The sequence below is a fragment of the Motacilla alba genome, chromosome 1 (assembly GCF_015832195.1).
Source record: "Motacilla alba alba isolate MOTALB_02 chromosome 1, Motacilla_alba_V1.0_pri, whole genome shotgun sequence".
Taxonomy (NCBI): Eukaryota; Metazoa; Chordata; class Aves; order Passeriformes; family Motacillidae; genus Motacilla; species Motacilla alba.
In genome coordinates, this window is record NC_052016.1 from 42,069,444 (window position 1) to 42,092,013 (window position 22,570).

Consider the following 22,570-nt stretch of genomic DNA (forward strand, 5'->3'; position numbering starts at 1 on the left):
CAAATTTAGTTAATAGATTTATAAAGCAGAATGCCACAAGGGACCATTAGCTCATCTGGCTTGATGGCCCATACATCACAAGCAATTGCACTTTATTCAGTACCCTTTACCAAGCCCAGCAGTGCTTATGTTTGGATAAAGAATCCTTGCCAAAAAGGCATTCAAGTCTTGGCTTCAATACATCAAAGTAGAAAGAATCAGCAAATTTTACAGTAGTCTCTATCATTAATGTCTTGGTTAATTACTTTCCTGGGTAAAAGGTATGGCTTATTTCTGATTTGAAGTTGCCCAGTTACACCTTCCAGACATTGTTTTTTGTTGTGCCTTTGGTAAATTAGAACTTGTTAATATGACCTTATTGTTACCAGGGACCTTGCCAAAGAAAAAGCAGTGTTAGAGGAATGACTATTTAAATAGAATAAACTCTTCTGATGCCTCTCAGTGTGGCATTTCCATGACAGTCAATGGTTGTTCTGGCAAACCTGGGTAGTCTGCCCTACCTATGAGAGATGAAGTAATCCACCTGTGGCCGCTGCTTTGCTAGTGGAATACCCAACATGACATTAAAAAAAATTGTGTACTCTCAGTTACACATCTAGAGGGGTTATTTTGCAGAAGAATGTGTCCAAATCTTCTGCTGGCTTACTCATGGAATTATTTCAGAGAAGATAATTTCAATTTTCCTGATCTAAGATCCCTGAATTCTGCATACTTTAGTTTTAGCTAGTTTTGTATTTTATACTTCCAGACAAGTCAATGGACTTGCTGAGCATTGGATAATGATTTAGAATGTCCATGCTGGCCTTCTGCTTCTTTCTGTCATCCTGTTCAAACATCACCATTCCAGTTTCTTCAGTTTCTGACCTCCTTAGTTCTTGTGAGTCTATGACACCAGCCTCTGAGTATGCTTGTTCAGGAAATCTTTGCTAAAATATATGGAATGCAGCATGAAATTATCATTTTCTTCCCAGGTGGTGATACATTAATATCAGTGTGCCGTTGCGGGATTGAGCACTTTAGGTATTTCAAGCAGGATCATTTTAGTGTTTTTAGTCTGTGGTCCTGCTGTTCATAAAATAAATGGCTGTCACATATAAAGTAACTTAGACTTTCCTCAGAAGAACTGAATTACTAATCATTAGCTATTACAAATAAAGAGGAACAGTTTATCTCCCAGTGGAGAGAAACCACAGATGGGAGGAAATGTAGTGGTTAATATAGCAACAATTCTTGAAATAGGTGAATTGAGAAAAAATAAATGTGGAAAGTAAAACCATTTGCACAGATTTAAAAGAATAATAAGACAAAATGGAAGAGCAAAGCAAGTATGAAATCAGGAATGATGGGAAGTGTTATCTACTATCTATTAGAGATGCACTGAACTATTTAGACATATTCTTTTCAGAATCCAGTGAACAAGAACTTTTTAAAAAGTTGTCTAATTTTTAATTTCCTATTTAATTTAATTTTTAATATTATTTTTCTTATTCTGTGTTAATTACTTGGGTGCAAGAGTGATGTAATTTACTAGATATCAGGATTATTATGTATTCTTCAGTAAGAACACAGATTGCTGAGTAAACTTATTCTTGGAAACCAAAATCTATCCTGCTGATCTAATGATGATGCACTTGTGCTCAAGAATTGTATTTGTATTATTGCCAATGTTATCTTATACAGGATTAGAAGAGCTGCCATGCTGAATCAGTGCAATGTCCTGTGCAGTTCAGTCCTGTACTGAAAAATCAAACAAATAACAATCCTGAGGGAATTGTTGTGAACAAAAATCTTCTGCTTTGTTTTCCTGAGCCAAGATCTAGATCTCAGCAGTGTCTTGTAGCAGTGAGTTTCACGATCCAGTTCTGCCCTATTTAGATATTTTTTGCTCCATTGTGGAAGAACCCACTTCCAGTTCCATTGCCTGAACCTGTGAGAGGCTCACATGAGTCACAAGAATCTGACCATGGCTATGTCCACAGAAAAAAGAATATAGTTTTAATTTCTGTGAAGTTTCCAGAGGAATCAGGGAACTTGCAAAGACATAAATGAACAAAACTTGTATGGCTGCTGTCCTTAGTGCTTACAGCTTTGCCTTGTAGAACTGCACCAGTGGTAGAGGGTTCTCTCTGGAACTGCAAAGTTGTGGTGTTGCTTCCTGTGTGGGATATTTCCTTTTTGTAGTCAAACAGGAAGTTCTGTCTTTTTGCAGTCTGCTAGGAGAAGGGTGTAGATGTTCTCAGGTCTGTTTCGCTTCTGAGAACCAGCCAATTTAAGGATTTATATTGGCTTAAAATACTGGCAGCATTCTGAGAAGGTTAAATGGGACATCATGACTGATTCAGCCACCATAACATGTGCTGTTGTTGGGCTGGGGGCCTGTACAAACCCAAACCATATCCCTGTCACCTCTCCTGTTGGCAGTTCAGCCTGGATAGCTGTGCAGGCAGGTGGTCTGGTCCCCAGAAAGGGCAGGAAGGAAGGAACAGGGAAAGGGGGAGAGAGAAAGGGATGTCCTTGTTTCCATAAACTGGCTCTCCAGCAATCGCCTATCTCAGACATATTGTACAAATTGAAGTGGATGGAGTGACCCAATGCCTCTTCTCCATCTCAGTCATTGTCTTCTGTATTTCTTTATGTGTGTTCTTGTTTTTTCCCTCACAGAGATGCACAGTCCAAATATTTTCATCCTCACCAACCTTGCTGCCCTTCTTTGAATATTCCCTTCTATAGTTCTGCAGTGTTCTTCTCATGACTGAGTGATCAGAGTTGCACACAGTGTTCTAGAGAAAAGAGTAACAGTGATTTATATAAGGGCACTGCAGTACCTTTGGTAATAATCAGGGTGTCCAGTAACTGCATCCAAAGGACTGTCCCTCCTATCTTAGAGTCCCTGAGAAGTTCTCAAGATTTAATGATGTAGTTCACATGTTGCCTGCTTTAATGTGCTGGAGCCCACAGCTGAAAGGCAGCTTTGGGTGAGTATTCTCTCTTCCCTTCCTTCTGCTCTCTTGTGGCTGATAGTGATACAGGGCTGGAAGAAATCTCCTGCTTCTCGAGTTCCCACCCCGGGCAGCTGCCAGCTTCATGACTATGCTCCCCTAGCCCTGCCCCATAACTGGCTGCTACTCACAAGATGGTACAACTCTGACCAGTCCTGAATGATCCAGGGGCAATTGCCCTGCTCTGCTGATGGGTCCCTGTGCTATCATTCTGTTATAAGGAATCTATATTAATTCTGCCCAACTTTAGACTTCTGCAGGAGAGATCAACACATCAGGAGGAACCCTTTTTATTGACATAGTGGAAAAAGAGGCATTTCCAAGGTAAGAGGCATCCCCTGTTTCAGATGCAGACTTCAGAATAAGAGCAGTTGTGCCTCTGAAGGCCTCTCCTGGACACACCCACATTGTAGGTGTGTATTACCAGGTAATACCACTTGTATTACCTGGTAATACAAGCACTGCCCTGACTCACAATCTCCATCTGAATTATTACTGTTCTTTGTATCCTTCTTTGAGAGTATAGATAGATCTTTTATTCCTGCCCAGCTCTGGTGTTAAGGTTGATTGGTTTTCATTGGGCCTATCAGATCTAATGCAGCACCAAATAAGCAATCAAACCTGACCACATAGGTTTTACTTTTACCTTCTGTTAATATTTTCCTTCATGACATCAGGAAAAAGATAAATGTGCACTGTTCTCTCTCTTTGCATCCACTTTGCAATTGATGCTGGCAGATTTCATTAACCTTCCCTTTTTGAAGATTACATATTTTTAATAAATTACTTTTATTATAAAAACTAACAATTAAAGTAGCATCTGGTATTTTGTATAGATAAAGATGTGTACAAAATATGTATATTTTGCTTCGCAATATTGTCATAAAAAAGATACATTTTATGTTATGCAGCTTTCTTAGAGCATTACCAGCATACTTATTATCCTCATTTGCCTGGCACCAGAGGGTTTCACTGGCTATTTACATTCTCTTTTTCCCAAAGGGTAGGAAAGGCTGTTCCAAAGACCTCATGATAGCTACATTCATCCATCACATTTGCCTGCAGAAGTAGCTGCTATTTCTCTTTAGAGCTTTAGCCCTTCAAGAAGTCCTATGCTGTTAACTCTCATTTTAGGGCAGTTTTGTCTCTGGAAAAAGGAACCAGAAATAACTGAAGTGCAGAGGAACAAACATGTAGGGATACATGTTCTGAGCCTGTAGTGCTCAAAGATATTTGCTCAGTGAGGTATTTGGCCGCCCAAGCACATTTCTTGATTTCAGCCTTTTCCTTCCTTTCCTCAACTTCTCCAAGCTTTGCTCCAGCTCCTCCTCACCCCTTCATTGGCAAGGGTGGTTCCCAGCATTGCAGTGGAGGTGTACTTTTTTTTCTACTCAAAAAATGGAGTTCTTTCTCATCATTCATTGAATGTACATTCAGGAAGCCTGGAGATGACACCAGGTTGGGCGGGAATGCAGATCTGTTGGAGGGCAGGAAATGAAATTCAGTCATGAGTCCTGCACTTGGGTCACAACTACCCCATCAAGGGCTGGAGGCTGGGGACAGAGTGGCTGGAAAGCTGTCCAGCAGGGTGCTGGCTGACAGCAGCTGAAAACGAGCCAAGGTGTGCCCAGGTGGCCAAGAAAGCCAATGGCATCCTGGCCTGGATCAGCAATGGTGTGGCCAGCAGGACCAGGGCAGTGATTGTCCTCTGTACAGGGCACTGGTGAGGCCTCACCTCAAATCCTGTGTTCAGTTCTGGGCCCCTCACTGCAAGAAGGACATTGAGGGGCTGGAACATTTCCAGATGCCATGGCTTAGGAATGGTATTTCCCAATTTAGTACTCCCACTAAAAGAAAACCACAAGCAGCTCCCCTCCCCACTCCAGTGGGAGATACAAAAGGCAGAGGTAACCGGTTGAGATAAGAACAACTTACTGGAAACAGCAATGAGAAAAAAAACAAAACAAACAGTAGCAGCCACAATGCTAATAACAAAAGTGTATAAAGAGAGGGTGATTTCCATGCAAAATGCTTCTTAAGCCCAACTCCACACCCCTTGACCCTAAGACAGTGAGCAGTGGTTGACAGGTTCCCCACCCTGCCAGACTTTCTTCCACCAGAGAGGGACACCCTTTTCCCCTGCTCTGGCCACGACACAAGGTGGTATTGAATAACATAATGTCTTGGCTACGCCCCTTCCCACTGATCCACCCTGCATGCAGAAGGGCAATGGAGCTGGGGAAGTGTCTGGAGCACAAGTCTGACAAGAAGCAGCTGAAGGAACTGCAGATGTTTAGCCTGGGAAAAGGGGGACAATATTGCTGTCCACAATTATGTAAAAGGAGATTGCAGTGAGGTAGGTGTTGGTCTCTTCTCCCAAGCAGCAAGTGACAAGACAAAGTTGCACCAGGGCAGGTTTAGTTTTAATAGTATGATTTTTTTTTTTTTTTTTCTGTTGAATGGGTTGTAAGACATTGGAACAAAGTGTACAGAGAAGTGATGGGTCACCGTCCTTGGAAAGGTTCCAAACCTGTGTGGATATGGAACTTGAAGACATGGTGTGATGGTGAACATGGTGATCGTGCTAAGCTGACTGTTGAACTTGATGATCTGAAATGTCTTTTCCAAACTTAAAGATTGTGGATATAATTTTAAGAACAGTGGCAGTGGCACATGCAGAGACACATTTCCTTTTAGTAGCATCCCTTCTCATAAGATCCCCTCAAATGCCTTGGGCTAATTTTAGAAGCTGGGATCTCCCACTGCTTCTACAGAAACCATAGGTTAGGAAACCTCTCTAGCCTTTCACTTTAGATTTGAAGGACTCTTACATTTGGTACCAACAGTAATTAACAGTCTCTAGAAAAATGTTAATTGATAATCCCTCTGGGGAAAATTTGAAAAATACCCCGGACAGCTTCTGGGGACAACTGAAAGGGAGCATTTTTAATGGGAACTTCGATATTTCTTGTGCTTCTGTGTGTTCCCCTGAGCTGTAGGGTGGGGATGGTCATGTACTTCCACTTTAGAATGATTTGAGATTTAAAAAGTAGAGATAAATGTTTAGTACTTGTTACTTTAAATCAATGTTGTACTTGAAGGATTTAAACTCTATAACTTTTCCTGTCCATGTTTTTATTTATATTGCTCTGAGTACCAATTGCTACCTGAACTATCCTGAGAGCAGCCGGTGAGAAAAACCTGTTCTCTTGCTAGGGAACATATGGAGCAAGAGAATGAAAACATAAGAATAGCACTTCAAATCACTGCATCCAGCCTGTCTGGCCATCAGTGCTGATGGGAGTTAGAGCTAGAGAAAGATTAGAAAACATCTGAATCCTCATTAGCTCCAGTGGGAGGTTGTGTAGAAATGGTATTTCTAGGAAAATACTGTCTCACAAAGGAGAGCTTTTGATTGACTGAATTACAAAAACAAGTTTAGGAGTTCTTTTTGTCTGAGAGTACTTTTACACTGCCTGAGACCATCAAGGAAGGTGATAAACAGAGGAAGAAATAATAAATGGGAAGGAGTCACAGAGAGAGAGAGAGAGAGGCTGCTGGGATTTGTCTTTCATTTTTGTGGAGTTGCTTCCCTGCTGAGCTACAAGGAACTGTATGCAGAACAAGAGGGGCAAGATCATTTCTTCTCCCATGAAGATGATGTGAGTGAGTATCTGTAGTTATGAGGAGAGGAAGAAGGAATCTTGAAAAAGCATGTAGGGGTGGTTATCAAGAGGGTGGGGCCAGACTCTTGTCAGGGATGTTGAGCAACAGGACAAGAGACACCAGTCACAAACTTAAACCCATGAATATCCCTCTGAATAGGGGGAAAAACTTCTTTACTTTACAGACAGAGCACTGGAATAGGTTGCCCAGAGAGGTTGTGGAGTCTCCTTCCATGGAGATATTAAACACACCCTCCCTCAATCCATGTGATCCTGTTCAGCCTGTTCTAGTTGAACCTGCTTTAACAGTGGGCATAAGGTGATCTCCAGAGGTCCATTCCAACCCCAACCATCCAGTAATTGTGTGTGATTCACTTCTCTGGGGCAGCTCTGTTTCCTTCACACAGATGGGTTAGCAGCCATGGGAAGAAGGGGTGGAAGAGGGACCCCCAGCCTTAGCCCACTGTTTCTCTCCAGCATGCCAAGCAGAAGCAAGGAAAAATCATGGAGGGAAAATAATTTGCCATGTATCTGTAGATGCTAACAGATGCCTCTCACGAGGGAACAAATTGTCAGCTGAAGTCACAGTGTGTTCCCGGGTATGCTTTCTGCTCAAGGTATACTGTATCCCTAAGCCAGCAGAGGATGTTGCCTTGCAAGAACTGGGAAGATTAACAAGGGTAAAAGTGGTAGAAAGGATATTAAATGTTAGAAATATAGAATAATAGTAAAAGAAAAGTTCCAGCTTGAAAAATTCAGTTTCTTACATCTGGGAAAAATAATCAGAGATTCAGCTGTTCTGCAGGAGAGAGGGAGAGAGATACTTATAGAGCACTAGAAATGAAAAAAACAAAACAACCCAAACACTAGAGAAAGCAGTGGGAAACCATTTAGTGGGCTTATATTGGCACTGAAAAGTATGATTTTGGGGCTACACTCAGAGGCAAAAATGTTATCTTCTGGGGAGGTGATGATCCAGCTGTAGACAGCACAGGTGGAACAGTATTGCTGGTTCTGGCATATCAATGCCCGACTGATGTGGATGAATTGGAGAAAGGTGTCAATAGAAAAGAAAGGAATGGAGAGAATAATTTTTATATATATGCAAGAAAGATCATGTATTTTATATGGCTTGGCGGTGATTTGAGTTAGAAAGGATAACATTCTACAAAACCTGAAGGCAGTAAATAGCAAAGAGCAAGAAATACATTTAAGGTGGCAGAATAGGTATGCGTAAACAGGGTAAAAAGGATCAAGAAGCCCACAGTCAAGAAAAAAACTGAGGACAGGACAGATACATATAATTGTGAAATAGCTCTAAGGGGGAAGTGGTGAATGTCTGCCATGAGCACATTTCAGCGTCATCAGGAACATGCAGAGATGCCCAGGGTAACTCAAGTGCCAGAGCAAGTCTGTCCCAGCAGCACAGAGCTTCAAGCAGATCTCTTCAAGCAAGACATCTCTGTTGGTGAGCAACAGATGCATTATTTAGCCCCTAAACATCTCCCAGGTGTGACTCATTCACAGTTCCTTACATAAATACAGATCAACCAGACCAACATGATTTGTTACACAAATATCAACCTCTCCTGAGTTTCCCAGAGGAAACCTGGTTTGAAAGAGGACCTAGGGGAAGAGGGTTTCCTCCTGGCAAAGCTACCTGCCTTCTCTCCTCTGTGTTCTCTGGTCATATTCAGATCCCTTTCTGAGTTGTGCCTGACACGACTCCTCTTGTGTTGCTACAGAGAGAAATCCTTCTCTCCCTTGTGCTCTCACTCCTGGTCATACTAAAGCCCACAGTGATGCCCTGGTTTTCCTAGGATGTGACCAGTCTTCTCCTTCCAGAATAAACAAGCAGGACAGAAGACCTGGTCTCTGTTGCTGCTCTTTGCCCTGATGGGAGCTCCGCCCCTTCCCCCGCTGCCTCCTCAAAAACACGCGGGTGTGAAGACCTGCTCACACTATTCAGGGCTCTGCTTTCCCTGCACTGATGCTTTTAATCTGTGGAATTTCTGTTTCTCTCAGAAGCACTGCAGGACTCAGTGTCTGTTAAGCACCACGGCACAAGTTCTCATCTCCTTGACTTTGCCACTGGGGTGAAACTGGAACCTGGTATCCTATGGCACCACTTGGGACAGGACTGGTGGACCCAGGCTGGGCTGAAAGTGGGTCCTGGGCTATGGGGAGGATGAGGGTAGGCTCTGGGCTGCACCCACAATTTAAGATTTCAACCAGATATCTATGGAGATTTTTTCAGTTGTTACTATGGAGACTATGATGCCTTCTTTGATTGCAACTTTTACAGGGAGTTTAATAAGACCATGTGGCCTTTCACTGCAGCTCAGAGGTTGAGCTCCAGTGCTGCCTGGTAAGCAAAGGTCATTAATGTCTGATAGCTATGCAGGGACCTTTGTATTATTCAGCAATTAGTATTCTTCACTGGTACCAAACCCACAAAGAACAGTAGAGCATCACTTGAGGACGAGCAAATTAACATTGCACAGACTTTAGTGCACTGTTTATCAATGAATGGCAACCCACCCATGTTTATGAGGACACAGTTACTTGGGTCTGTTACTCCCCTGCTGCTTTGAGTTTTATTTTATAACCAAGAACCCCACAACATCTGACCCAAAACCAGATGTGACTTTGGCTGTGATCTTGTGAGGGCTTCCGAGCTGAAGCTGGTAATGGTGATGTGTCCAATTTCTTAGAATCATGAGTTGGGTAGAGGGTTTAGCTGCAGCAAACAGACTGAGCCCCATTTTGAGGTAAACTGCACCCCAAACCTGAATGCAGCACCACAAAGCCCTGTGTGTTCACTATCAGCAGTGATGGAGCTGCTCTTGACTATGGAAAAGTATGAGCCAGGAAATGGTCAGAACATACTTCTCAGTAGAAAAAAACCCCAAAACCTCTGGGGTACATGTAGTGTTTGTTTCAGAAAGCGTTGCCTGGCTACTACCAAACAGACTGTTGCCCTCCCCAAATCCACAGAGTGAAATCTGTCTTTAAATTTTAACTGTGTGGCACATCCCGCAAGGCACAAATGAGCAGCACAATTATTTCAAAACAATAAATGCTGAAGACCAGTGAATCAAAAAGTCAGAGCTATCTTCCTTTTCTTTTATTTCTGTATGTTTAAACTCCAGTTCTTCATCAGTGCGAAGTCCAGTACCACTACAGCCTGCTGTAGATGTGTGGTACAGAGAAGACAATATAACATGAGAGCATGACACATCACCAAGATATCCCCCATGAGCCAGCCAAGAAGAAGCCTCTGGCACAGCTTGAGGAGGCACAGAGGGAAAGGTGAAAGTTATATCCACTTTGTTCTATCACACAAATAGCATCTGCTGCTGGTGGGCTACAGTATCCACACCACAAGGATGGGGCCAGAGCATTGCTGCTGGCAATGATCTGCACCAGCTTCCTGAGGCAGTGCTTGGCTTTGTTCCCTGTGGCATGAGCAACACACACAGGACAGCCTGGTCTGTGCTGCAGCATCTTCAACAGCCCCTCGTCTGCCAGAAGCACCGTGTACCACTGGATTTGTGGAACCCTGAGTAGGTCATGCCTGCTGTTGCTGCTGTTTTAAATTGCAGTTCAGAGCTTGACAAGAAAAAAAAAACATTTTTCTGCTGCACATGGGGAACCAGATGTTGTGGTGGGTTGACCTTGGCTGGACATCAGGTGTTCCACCAAAGCTGCCCTATCCCTCTTCTCCTCAGCTGGCCAGGGCAGAGAAAATCTAATAAAAGTCTTCTCAGGGTCAACCCATGGACAAGAAGAGATCACTCACCAGTTACTTTCATGGGCAAAACAGACTTGGGGAAAGTTAATGTAATTTATTGCTAATCAAATCAGAGTAGGATAATGAGAAATAAACCCAAATCTTAAAACATCTTTGCTCTCACTCCTTCCTTCTTCCTGGGGTCAAGTCATTCCCTATTTTCTCCACATTTTCCCTCCAGCAATGCAAGGGGAGAGGGAATAGGGGCTGCAGTTGGTTCAGCTCAAGTAGTTTCTGCTATTCCTTCATCCTTGCTTGCTTTTGCTTCTCCAGCATGGGATTCCTCCCATGGGACACGGTCCTTCACAAACTTATCCAGCATGGGTCCTCCCCACAGGCTGCAGTTCTTCATGACCTGCTTCAGCATGGGTGCCTTCAAGAGGGTATGGGGAAACCTCTGTTCCAGTACCTGGAGCACTTCCTTCCCCTCCTTCCTCACTGATCTTGGGGTCTACAGGGCTGTTTCTCTCACACCTTTCCCCTTCTCCCCTTTCCCTCCTTCTAAAAAGTTATATCTCAGAGGTGCCACCATCATCACTGATAGGCTTGGTCTTGGCCGGCATTGGGTCCATCCTGAAGCTGGCTGGGATTAACTCTGTTGGACACAGGGGAAGCTTCTTGCAGTTTCTCACAGAAGCCACTTTATAGCATCCCAGCTGTCAAAAGCCTTGCCACGTAAACCCAGTACAGCTGTCAAAAGCAAATGTGTTTTGGAAAGTATGATTTTAGGTGTTTATGTCAAGCCAGCAGCTGGGCAGATTCTAAAACTTGTGCTGATGTGATAGACCTTCTTCAGTCAGTGCTGTGGGATTCATTGTAAATTGCTTAGGCTGTGTTTGGTTTTTCTTTTTTTAAATATTAGTGCATATTAGAGACTTGTTGAAATGTGAGGTGTGTGCTGCAAAGGATGCAAATAATAAACTAGAGATAAAAAGTAATTATTTAGACAAGTGAAATCCCATACTTGCAATTGTAGCCATTATTTGGCACAAAACTCAGCTGGTGGTCATTAAATAGCATTTTGTGTAACATTTCAGACAGATGGGAAAGCCTCTTTCATCTAAATTGTTGACGGAGGTGTTGCTTAGGTCTGTGGTATCAGAATAAGCAAACCACAGATTGATACTGCCCTGTAGAGCAGTGAGGTTTAGGAAGTAGCAGAAAAGGAGGATCTGCTACAGACCAAATGCTGTTTTGAGTACGAGCAGAAACGCTTGCAGCAGCCTGAAGGCCAAGGGGATGTGGATGCAGGTCCCTGTGTGCAGGCTGCCAGTTCCCACTATCTGCTCCAGGCAATATGCAGGCAGCCTGCTCCACGCTTGTAAGCACAGCATAAAGCATTTGATTAATGAAGAGGAGGGTAAGGAAGAGCATCTAGAGTTTGATATTTTCTGGAAAACACTAACCAGACTTCTTGATCTTCAAAAGCACAATGTTGTCCTGCATTTTAAAGAAAAAAACAACTTAAAAGCTTAGATCTGTAATGACCAAAGATAAAATTTGGTTATGTCAATAGTGGCCATTGCATTGGAAAAACAAAAAAAATATTTTCTTAGTCACAGGAACTGATGATTTTGGCGACAGGCAGCTTAGCATTCTTTTTGTTTGGTTTGCAACCTAGCCTGGGGCAGCTGACCCATGAGCTATTTTTTGCTTTGATAAATCCTATCTCTGTGTTCCCTTGTTTTGAAAATAGATATAAAAATAGATAAGCAGTAATTTAATAAATAGGAGCTACAAAGCAGGAGTAACAGAAGGAATGACTTGAAAGGTATTATTGATGGCATCCCTGTTTCCAAAGTGCCAAAAGGGTTCAGTCAGGATTACAGCTGTCAAAGCAATGGGCAGGACAGACTTGGCTTCCCCCAGCCTTTGCATTCAGGGGCTGTAGTTCTCAGCTTTCTCTTTCCTTTTCTCAGTCATCCTTGGGCTCTACAAGAGCTGCATATTATTTTAGAGATATTTTGTTTTGTCTGTTGCTGGTAGAGCAGTTCTGGATACAAATTGCCTAGTGTGTTGTGTCCAAGGTGCACAAATTAGCATGGGAAGAGTGGCATTGCCAGGGATTCTTCAGCAACAGCATCTGTGTAAGGACCAATGGATTAACACTACTTATGCAATGCTGACAGATTTATATCTATGTTAGGGTTTACTTTATGGAGTAACACTAAACATTGGCATAAAACAGAGCAGGACATAAATACTTCCAATTTAAATTCCATCCACAGCTCCACACCACAAGGTAATTCCCCATAACCTCCAAATGATCCTAAATGATGTGTTTTTTGGAGAACCTGGGAACTGTGTTGACACCAAACCTTTCAGTAGAAGATCATTCTGCTTACTTTCTAATACCTGACTGAATAAATATTGTTTTGCATCCAGCACTGAATCTTCTTTTTAATTTTTATCAAATTTTGGGGAAGTAATTTAAGTGTTTTATGGCTGCTTCTAGAAAAATCAATGGAAAATATATCATGTTGGACCAAATATGCTTAAACCCTCTTAATATGGATTGGGATCTTGCTCCAGGCTCTGGTTTGAAAATGTTGGTCAGTAATAGAAGTGATTAATAATACCTTTTATTATGGATCCCAGTAATTCCTGGGTACACAATCATCAAGTAAATGGATTATTTTCTTCCCATTTTCTTAATCTGAAAGAAGACTGAGCCCATAAACCCAGCCTAAATGATAACTAAATATCTAACACTCCCCGTGAAAGTGTTTGCAGCTGTGTTCTCCCATCGCACATACTGTGACAATTCTGTTATAGTAAATTGAAGCTGTTAGTGTCACAATATTGCCATCATTATGTGTTCAAAATATGAGTCAGATCCCCAGCACTCCTTGATGTTCTAATATCACAAATGTGTCTAGTGTTTTACTTTCAGTTCTGGTTTTATAAGACTTTAGAGGAGAATCTGCCTGTCCCAATAGAGTGTAAAATTTTAAGGGACCCACAAGTGATGCAGCCACTTTCCTCCTTCCTCATGGCCACTAGCAGGAACTCCATTTATTTGCTTCCAGAGTTAAATGGTTTTCCTCTGAGCTCATCTGTCTCCAGGCTCATCAGCATAGCCTGCTGCCCTTTACTACTTCCTCATCCTTCACAGTCTTTTCTCCCATCTCCTAACCATGACTCTACTCAATTCCCTGTGTGCATCTCTTCTGCCTGTGGCCCTGATTTGATGTGAGAGGCAGTGGCATTCTGTATTCTCTCCTTGTATTCTCTCCTGGTGGACTCTAGAGAATGGTTGCTCCCTTGCTGGCTTCAGCTGTTTTAATGAAAATTAGGATTGGCTGTCTTAAAGAAGAAGCAACTAATGAATTGATAACCCTTTGATGGTACATGGTGAGGCATGTTTGAAAATCACAGAAATATGCAACTTCCCTGGAAGTGAACCAATGTAATACTTCATTTTGTATTAAAAGACTTGACAAATAGGACCATGTATAGAACAAACAGGTTTTGGCAGGTACTTTTACATGTCCTCCTGACTTCAGCTTCCTATTACAACTGCTTTCTTTGCTGCTTCCTTAGTTAACAAGTAAATTGGTACCTTTTAGCTCTCTGAAGCAAGGGCAAGTCTTTTTTGTTTTCCTGTTTGCTTTCCTGTTGAAGGAATTTCTGTGCCATTTCTTAGCCTATATAAATGAGATACATTGCACATATATTTATATATATATACATATACACACACACATATACATTTGATTAGATGTATGAACTAGATTTTAAAGCCTGCTTCTGGATTTTTCCTGCAATAATGTACCAGTGTATACATATTTATCAAATGATCAATCAATTACTGTCCACTCTGGAACCATGTCATAACCGTACCTGTATCTGAAATGTGAGCTGAGCAAAGTGGGAGGATTTTCACCAATAGGACTGCAATGTGCAACTGATTTAGTGTCAAATGTACCATGCAGAGATATCTGAGGGTGACATGGCAGTCATGGATAGCTTTGTGCAGAGGGCTAGAGAAGAAGGAATTGGAGCAATGAGCTCATGTTAATGCTTCCAGGAAGCCTGTGCTGATGGTTTCCTGCATATATCCCTCCAAGTCATTTAACTGCCAGGCCTGTCATCTACTTTGGAAAAGGAAAGAACAGAAAGCAATGGGAGGGGATGCAGAAGATATTGGGATGACTACTGAGATTAAATCACAGCATTTGCAACCATTTTAGTTCTAATGAAAATTGTCAATTACTCCATTATTAGCACATGAGAAATTAATTTCCTGGTTATCTCTCTGACCACTCCATTAAACAGAGATAGATGTGGGAATGGTCTCCATAGACTTTGCCAGTAAAATGTAGCTTTTTATAAAATACAATAAACTTTAAAAGACCTTACAAATCCTACAGATCCCAGGCTCATTCATCTGTTGGGTCTTGTTCTTTTGTCAATGAAATCTCATATCTATCTCATAGAAGTTTCCACAGCCCACTTAATGAGGTTTTATTATGGCAGAGCTGTCCCACTTAAAGGCTAGTCATATTTAAGAAATAAGTTTTAATTGCCTATTTGTTTTTGCAGTATTTTTCCTTTATTACTTAATTTTTGTTCTTTCTCTGAAAAACATTTGTTTCTGTCAGCTGTGAGCACCCACGCTGCTTTAAGAGTGTGGTGAAGTGATGAACATTTATTCCTGTGCACTGTTAAACTCTCATGATGAGAATGCGACCGTAGGATTGCATGGCATTCCCTGCTGGATCAAAGTAGTCCCAAGGGCCCTGATTCATGATCCCCTCAGGTGCAGGTAGGATGCTGATGTGAGCCCTCCCTCCAGGTTGCAGCTGCTGGAGGAATGGCAGAACATCCATATGGATGGAGTTTATAAGCTGCAGGCTCGATTCCTCCATAGAGTTTGCACTGGTGCTTAATTATGTAGGTGAAGGGTCTGAGGAAGTGATAGCCATGCAGTTTCTGACCACCTCTGCTAAGGGGTTTTAACTCCCTACAGCTGCTTGAAAGGGGGTTGTAGCCAGGTGGAATTTGGTCCCTTCTTCCAGATAACAAGTGATAGGAAAATGAGAAAATGGTCTCAAATTGAGTCTGGGGAGGTTTAGATTGGATATAAGGGAAAAAAAAATCTTCACCAAAAGGATTGCCAAGTACTGTAATAGACTGTCCAGGGAAGCAGTCACCATCATCTTTGGAGGCATTTAAAAGGTATGGGGCACTTAGGCATGTGGGTTAGTGATGGTCTTGGAAGTATTAGGATACTAGTTGAACTTAATGATATTAAAGGTCTTTTCCAACCTCAACAATTCTGTTTCTAACTTATGAGAGAAGGAGAGACCTGTTGTCCCACTCCTCACTCAATCTCTATCTACCTGTGATCATTAGTAGGACCCCTTACAGTTTTCACCTTGAGCTCTTTTTTTAAATAATCACAGTGCACTCTCCAGTGCATCTGCATACCAGACACTTGCTACCTTTTCATCTCCTTAGGATCTAAGGCTCCAGATTCATTATCCCTAATAATGTCTTGTAAAGTAAGTAGCAGATCCTTGCATTGAATATGCATAACAGGTGGGGCTGTGTGTGTATGAGCATGAAAGATGTATCCTGTAGGGTGGTCCCTCTTGTCCTTCCTGCATATATACTTCTCCAGAGACTTCACTGAATCTTCTATAGGCTTACATCCATGCAAACAACATGCCTACCATTGCAGACTGTGGGGATGATTAATGGAAAACCAGCTAAGAACCATAATAAAGCTCTGTGTATGTTAGAATGGGGGCTAATTCTCAGTGTTTCAGTTAAATGTAACACACAATTAAATCTCCCAGTTGTGAAGACCTTAAAGGAGTGGTGTTTAAAAGGAATACTAATATAGCAAGGAATCCAAGCTCTGTATTAAATCACAGCCATGCCAGTCTGTAGTAGCCTTAACTGAGGTCACCTGAGCCAGATTTACATTGCTAGAGCTGGAGCAGGATCTGACCTAATCTGACCAAGGTGTGATGCACATCAGTGATGTTGGTATAAAGGCAATTGGAAAAGTGATTTGAATATAGCAAGAAGTATTTAAAAAAGAGGTTTCTGAGGTACAAAGGTTGAAGTAAAACTCAAAAGTCAGAAATATTATGTTTACGATCCAGGAGTGTTTTATAGTGTAATAGGAAGCTGCAAATACTTTCCTCTTAATGTTTGCAAAATTTGTGTACTTTCTAATACTTCTTTTCCACTTTAATTTAAAAATGTGTTGAGTTTGGAAAACACTGTGCACCACAGTAATATATGAAAAACGAGGCGTATGTTAAAGCTCTCTGGAAAACTTTGGCAAAGCACTCATATTTTTTTCTTTTTTTTTTCTTTAACAACCACAACATTGGTTTTTAACATGGACTGAAATGGAAGCACATGTAAATAGGTGTGATTACTTTAGATAACTGTGTAACCGCTGCTGGAGTTTTTTCACCCCTTTTCTGATGCAAGTTTTACATAGGAAAGGATGTAAATTCAGGCTGAGCACATAATCATGCAGACAGGTCATGCAGGGTTTGGATCGATATTTAATTGCCATCAACTTTGCTTTTACTTTTTTTATTCCAGTGTAAGAGAATATGTTAATCAAAAGGAATTATAAGATAGTGAAAGTACAGAGCCCATTGTAGCAAGCAGGTTTTTTTTCTCTAGACTGGTATAGTTACCTTAAGGAATTTGCTTTTCTAACATAGTTATTGTACATCCTGTTGTGTCTTAATCTGCTCCTGAAGCATATAAAGCAGCTGTGCTTCATTAGCTTCAAGTTTTTCTGAAGGTAGAATATTTGTGAGTGGGAATACTGAATGTTCAACAAAATGCGGTGCCTGTAATTTGCTTTTTTTTACCTCTTTTCGTGTTAAATGATATTCTTGTTCTGCCTCTAGACCTTGCTGTGAAAAATGAATACACGAGACCTGTAAAAGTTGCTGTGCTTTCAAATGGGCCTTTTCTAACATCTGGTAACAGGCTGCATTTCCTTTGCACTTCTGCATTGTAAATTTTGAGCTTGTCTATTAAGGGAGCCTCCATGTCCTGAAAAATAGGCATATATTTCACAGAAGCTCAGGTTTTTAAGCACAATTCCAGTGCATTGCGAGGCAGTCAGACCACAAGGCTGGCGGTGAGAGACAGTTTTGCTCAGGGCGGCAGCAGCTAATGGCCATCAGGGGCAGGAACACAGGCAGCTTGTGCCCTTCGCATCTTACCTGTGAATAAATCACGGGCCGGGGGCGTAGAGGAACGCACTGGGGGCCGGTGTGTCGGTGAGCAGCTGCAGTCCGGGCTCAGGGGGCGGGAGCCGGAGCCAAGAGGCCGGAGCAGCCGCCCCTCCCGTCGCAAAGGGCACCTGCGGCCCCTCGGCTGCCCGAGCGGCCTGGCCGCCCTGCGCCGAGAGCGGCGCGGGGCAGAGCCCGGGCTCCTCTCCGAGGGCCCCCTCCGACGGACCAGCTCGGGCTCTTGCTTTCTCATCTAGTTATTGCTCGAAGGTCAAATTATTTTAGGCATCCGGACATCAGAGGCTCTGCTGTGGGGACCCTGGTAGCAGGTAAGGAATGCTGGTGTGACTGGGGGGTGTGGCTGCGAAGGGGCCTCGGTCCCAGCTCCAGGTGGGTGAGCGTGACTGCCAGAGCGGCTCCTGGCTGGCCGGACGGGCAAGTGTCCTTAACGGGATATATCTGCAATTGTGGCTTGCAAGCTGTTGCTTAGGTGTGGAGGTACAGTGCTCATCACGTACTACAATTCTGTCGAAAAGAGGTGAAAACCAGCCCGGAGCGGTGTGACTGCTCCCCAAGGTCACTCAGCGCTGTTTCTACTGCGCTGCATTATCTGCAGTGCCAAGCGTTGCCTGCAATTCCCACTGTTGCTAACTCTGAGAAGGGCCTGGCTCCATCTTCTTTACACCCCCAGCAGTATTAAGTAGCTGTAGATAGCTGTGAGATTTCCCTCGTTCCTTCTACCTTTTCTTTAAACCAAGTAAATCTGGTTGCCGCAGCTGCTTCTCCATGTTCCATGTCCTTCAGCCCCCTGACTATCATGATAATCTTTCCGGGATTCCCTTTAGTATGTCAATGTCTTCTGTGCTGCAAATCTGGACTGGACGCGTGAACTGAAGCGAAAGTCATGAGAGAGTTATAATATTACAGCTAATGATTACTATCTTGCACCTGAGGAACATGCCTGAACAGTAGATAATTCTTGATGGCAGAAATGTTGCCTTGGGGGTTTACTGATTTTTGTACCTTGCAGGCACAGTGAGATAAATAATGAAGAATTGAATGATGGGCTTTCAGTGAACAGTTGTGAGATTCATATCATAAAAAGGCTCATATATTTTGTTTAAATGGAGGCACTCTTATTTAGCCAGTAATTCTGAATTCTATATTAGCTGTGCTCCAGACACTCAACCACTGTCCTTCATGTCAGTGTTAAAGAGTTAAACCATGGGATGGCAGAGGGCAGGCGATTGTGTCTTGGCTGAAGATGAGACATGAGCGAGCTATGGGTAGTGGCTGGGGAAGGAGCGTGGTAATCCGGACATCTCTGCTGTAAGGCATCTTGAAATATCCCTTACATCACCATATGTAGAAACACAGAGAAGTTTGGGTTGGAAGGGGCCTTAAAGATCATCCATGGGCAGGGACACCTTCCTCTCAAACAGGTTACTTAAAGCCCCATCCAGCCTGTCCATGAGCACTTCCAGGGATGGGATGTCACTATTACTTGCATAAAACTGTAATATTAATCAAGCATTTGGAATTAAATGCAATTAATCTAAGTAGGCACCACACACTGAATCATGACACATACCCTGGTTTCTAAAAAATATTTATCACAGCATCCTTACTGAATATTTCATGCCATAAGATGCCAATTTAATCAAATATATTGGTGCTGTAAACAGCAACTTTTACCAGTCTTCAGTGGTCAGATTTCCCCTCCCTTTCATGAGTTATTCAAGGAAGTCTTACACTGCAGGCTGCAGGATACTGGAAGTGACTGGATGCCTTTTCGGAAAACAATATCTCATTCATTCACGCTGGCATATATACAAGGAATAACAGTTTATTGTACCTGATACATATTTGTTGGACTGAGTGCAAGGATGAGATGGTGAAATATAATGTCCTGTGATATACAGCAGGTCGGGCTAAATGATCTAATGGTCTCTTTGGAATACACAAAGTGCTGAGCTGCATGCCAGAAGCCAGGCAGGCTCCTGGTGTTCCCACAAGTCTACATGGATCACCTACTCCTTTGCTCTGTGGTGAAACTCCCATTTGCATCCTTTAGTGCAGGATATTGAGGCGGGCAGTTAATGCTAAAATGAAGAGTACAACCAGTTTTGTTGGGAACCTGTGGGAAGTGCTGCATAAGGGAGACACAGCTGAGGCTAAATAGGTCCAAAATGCTGCTAAAACTAGAAAGTTGGCTCTAAAGTACTTCTACTCCATTGGATCAGTACCCTTGGTTTTTCTTCTCAGCTGCCAGCTCCTGGCAGCTCTCTGGCATGGGACTGCCAAGGGACTGCACTGCTGAGCCAGCCTCAGCACTGCTTGGAGGGGCCTCTCCTGACATTGGTATTTGGCACTGAAGAGCATTTGCATTACAAGGTGCAGTTTCAAATTCTAACTCAGCTGATCTCTGAATCCCTGTGATGCCTAAGCTTTTTATATATCTTTTCATATATTTGTGGCTTTGTAGATAATGCATGGCTGTAGCTCCAGTACTTTTCCTACCCCTTCCCCCTAGATTTCAGAACAATAAGCTGACTTTCTAAACTGATTCCTGAAATATTGTTTAGTCTTATTCCAAGTAGGGGACCTACAATAAGATGTAATAAGAAATGGGGAAGAGAACCCCATGGACCTGCTCCAAGGGGCTGACCCAAGGGTCCATTACTGGAGCATCTGAATCTCCTATTGGTTGTACCTGTTTGATATCCTAATTAATTAACCTTATAAAGTTGTAGAAATTTGATTCTTGCTGCATTCATCAGCACTGAGACACCTGGAAGCTTCCAAATAAAGGTCTGCTTTTGACTTTACTATTCTAACACTGTTGCAAGGGTTTTTTCCTTCTGATTATAGGCAACACCAAGCAGTACAGTTACCCTCTCCTGTCCCCTCTGCTCTTGCAGCAGCACTGCTGCTCCTGTGGATCCTCAAGTAGGCAAGTTAGTTGTAGTCAGGAAAGTATTCACTTTTGCTCCAACAAAATAGGACTGTGTCATCTCACCTTAGAACTAAACCCATGCCAAGGCTGGCACAAGGAAATCAGCAGAAATATAGGACTGTGTCTGAGAATAGAAACAGAATTTTCTGTTTTACAAAAGGGCAGCTAATCAGCTAATCAGGTTAATTGTGCCATGAAACCAAATTTTCAGGGAGGGAAATTAGTGGTGAAATTTTGTGCAGTAAGAGTTGTGGTAAAAGCACAGCTTCAGGCTGCATTCAGCTTACTTGTGTCACCCAGTTTCCTGACTTCTAAAGAACATTTCAGAGTTGGACTTGACTCTATTCATTAAGGTATAGGGAAGGAGGTAGGCTCTTTATTGACTTGAGTAGTTTTTTCCACTGGTGCAAATAGTCCAGACTACTCTGATGTACTCTGAATATAAAATTTCAGCTTTGTGGGATTGCACCACCACAATCTGAAGTTAATCTCCCCTTCTGGAGAAGGGACTGTGACAAACTAGGAACTTTTAATCAGACTTATCTTCCTGGAAAGCTGTGGTAAAACACAGGTGGTTTCCAAACACATGTGCTGTCCTGGAAACTGCTGGGAAGAAGAGGACACGATCTTCTCTGCTCACTTTGAGGTAGAACCACACAATAGTTTAGATTGGAGGAGACCTTTGAAGGATCTGGTCCGGCCCTTTCTCAAAGCAGGACCAGCTTAGATCAGCTTGGTGAGGACCTTATTAGCTGGAGATTTTGCAGCTTCTCAGGCCTCTTTTCTGAATATTTGGCCACTGTGATTTTGATTGCATTGAGAAGCCATTTCCTGTGGTGCCTGCAGTGCTCTCAGTATTCCTGTCTGAGAGAAGGCTTGGTCCTGCCTCTTCAGACCCTCCAATCTAGTTGTTGGAGGTGGCACTGAGAGTCTCATTGAACCTTTTATTTCCAAGGCTGAAAAACCAGAATCTTTCAGTTTGTCCTTGTAAGGCAGCTTGCTTCAGGGATCCTAAGAAAACAGCAAGCCAAACTTCAAACTGTCCTTTGGGCTTCAGGGAAAACCTTCAGTTTTGTTAAAGGTTTCTGATTCACACAGTACCTCTATATCCCCAGAATCAATCAGCAACACTGATTTGTACATATTTTTAAAAAAGTGTGAAATTTCATAGTTTTTTAAAATGAGATACCCTTTCTTGTCTTTTATGCTTGTTTTTTTCGGGCAAGTATTTGAAAAGAAACACTGTTTTATTTGGGATGGAGTAGCAGATACAGCATGCCAGGAAGATGAGTGTTTCTCCGGTTTATGCTGTTCAGAAGACTTTGACTGGGAAATACATTACTTTCAGTTTCTGTTATTTTTAAATTTTATTTTCATTTCAGGCTTGAGACACTGACAAGCTGAGGTGATGAGACTGCTCAGGCATGTTAGGTCTTTGCCAGCTGTTTCTTGTGCAGCTGCTGTCAGGGCTGGGCTCTGTTCTGACTCAAGTCACAGTGGAAGATAGTTCGAGTTTTGCTGTTGTTTTCCAGCTTGACAAATGTTAAAAGGTTTGACCTCATGTGACACATCAGAAATATCAGAGTAACTGTTATGTGTCAATTACAAATAATGCAGTTTTGTCCTTCTGAGAACACTTGATAAGCCATTCTCTCCAGATTTGTTCATATTGGCTTGAATACCTCTGGCTAAGAGCATTTTTCCTGCTTACAGGGCTTGTTCATACAAACATTTATTTTCTTGGATCTCTGTTACATCAGCACCCACCCACTTCCCCTTTGTCAATTGTTTTCCTTATTTTATATTTCTTGGAGATGGAATACATGGTGTTGCAGCAGAGTGGTGGATTGACACCTAATCCACAGCTTAACTGAGAATTTTTGCCACTACTTTTCCTAATTGTTTGGTGAGATAAATATTCTGGATGCTAAGTTCTGTTT

General features: G+C 42.4%; 1 protein-coding gene across 14 annotated transcripts in view; it reads left to right on the forward strand.

Moving 5' to 3' along the window:
• The window catches only part of DLG2 (discs large MAGUK scaffold protein 2), a 981,924-nt gene that overhangs the window by 65,155 nt on the left and 894,199 nt on the right, over positions 1 to 22,570 (forward strand). The gene's annotated exons all lie outside the window — the stretch shown is intronic.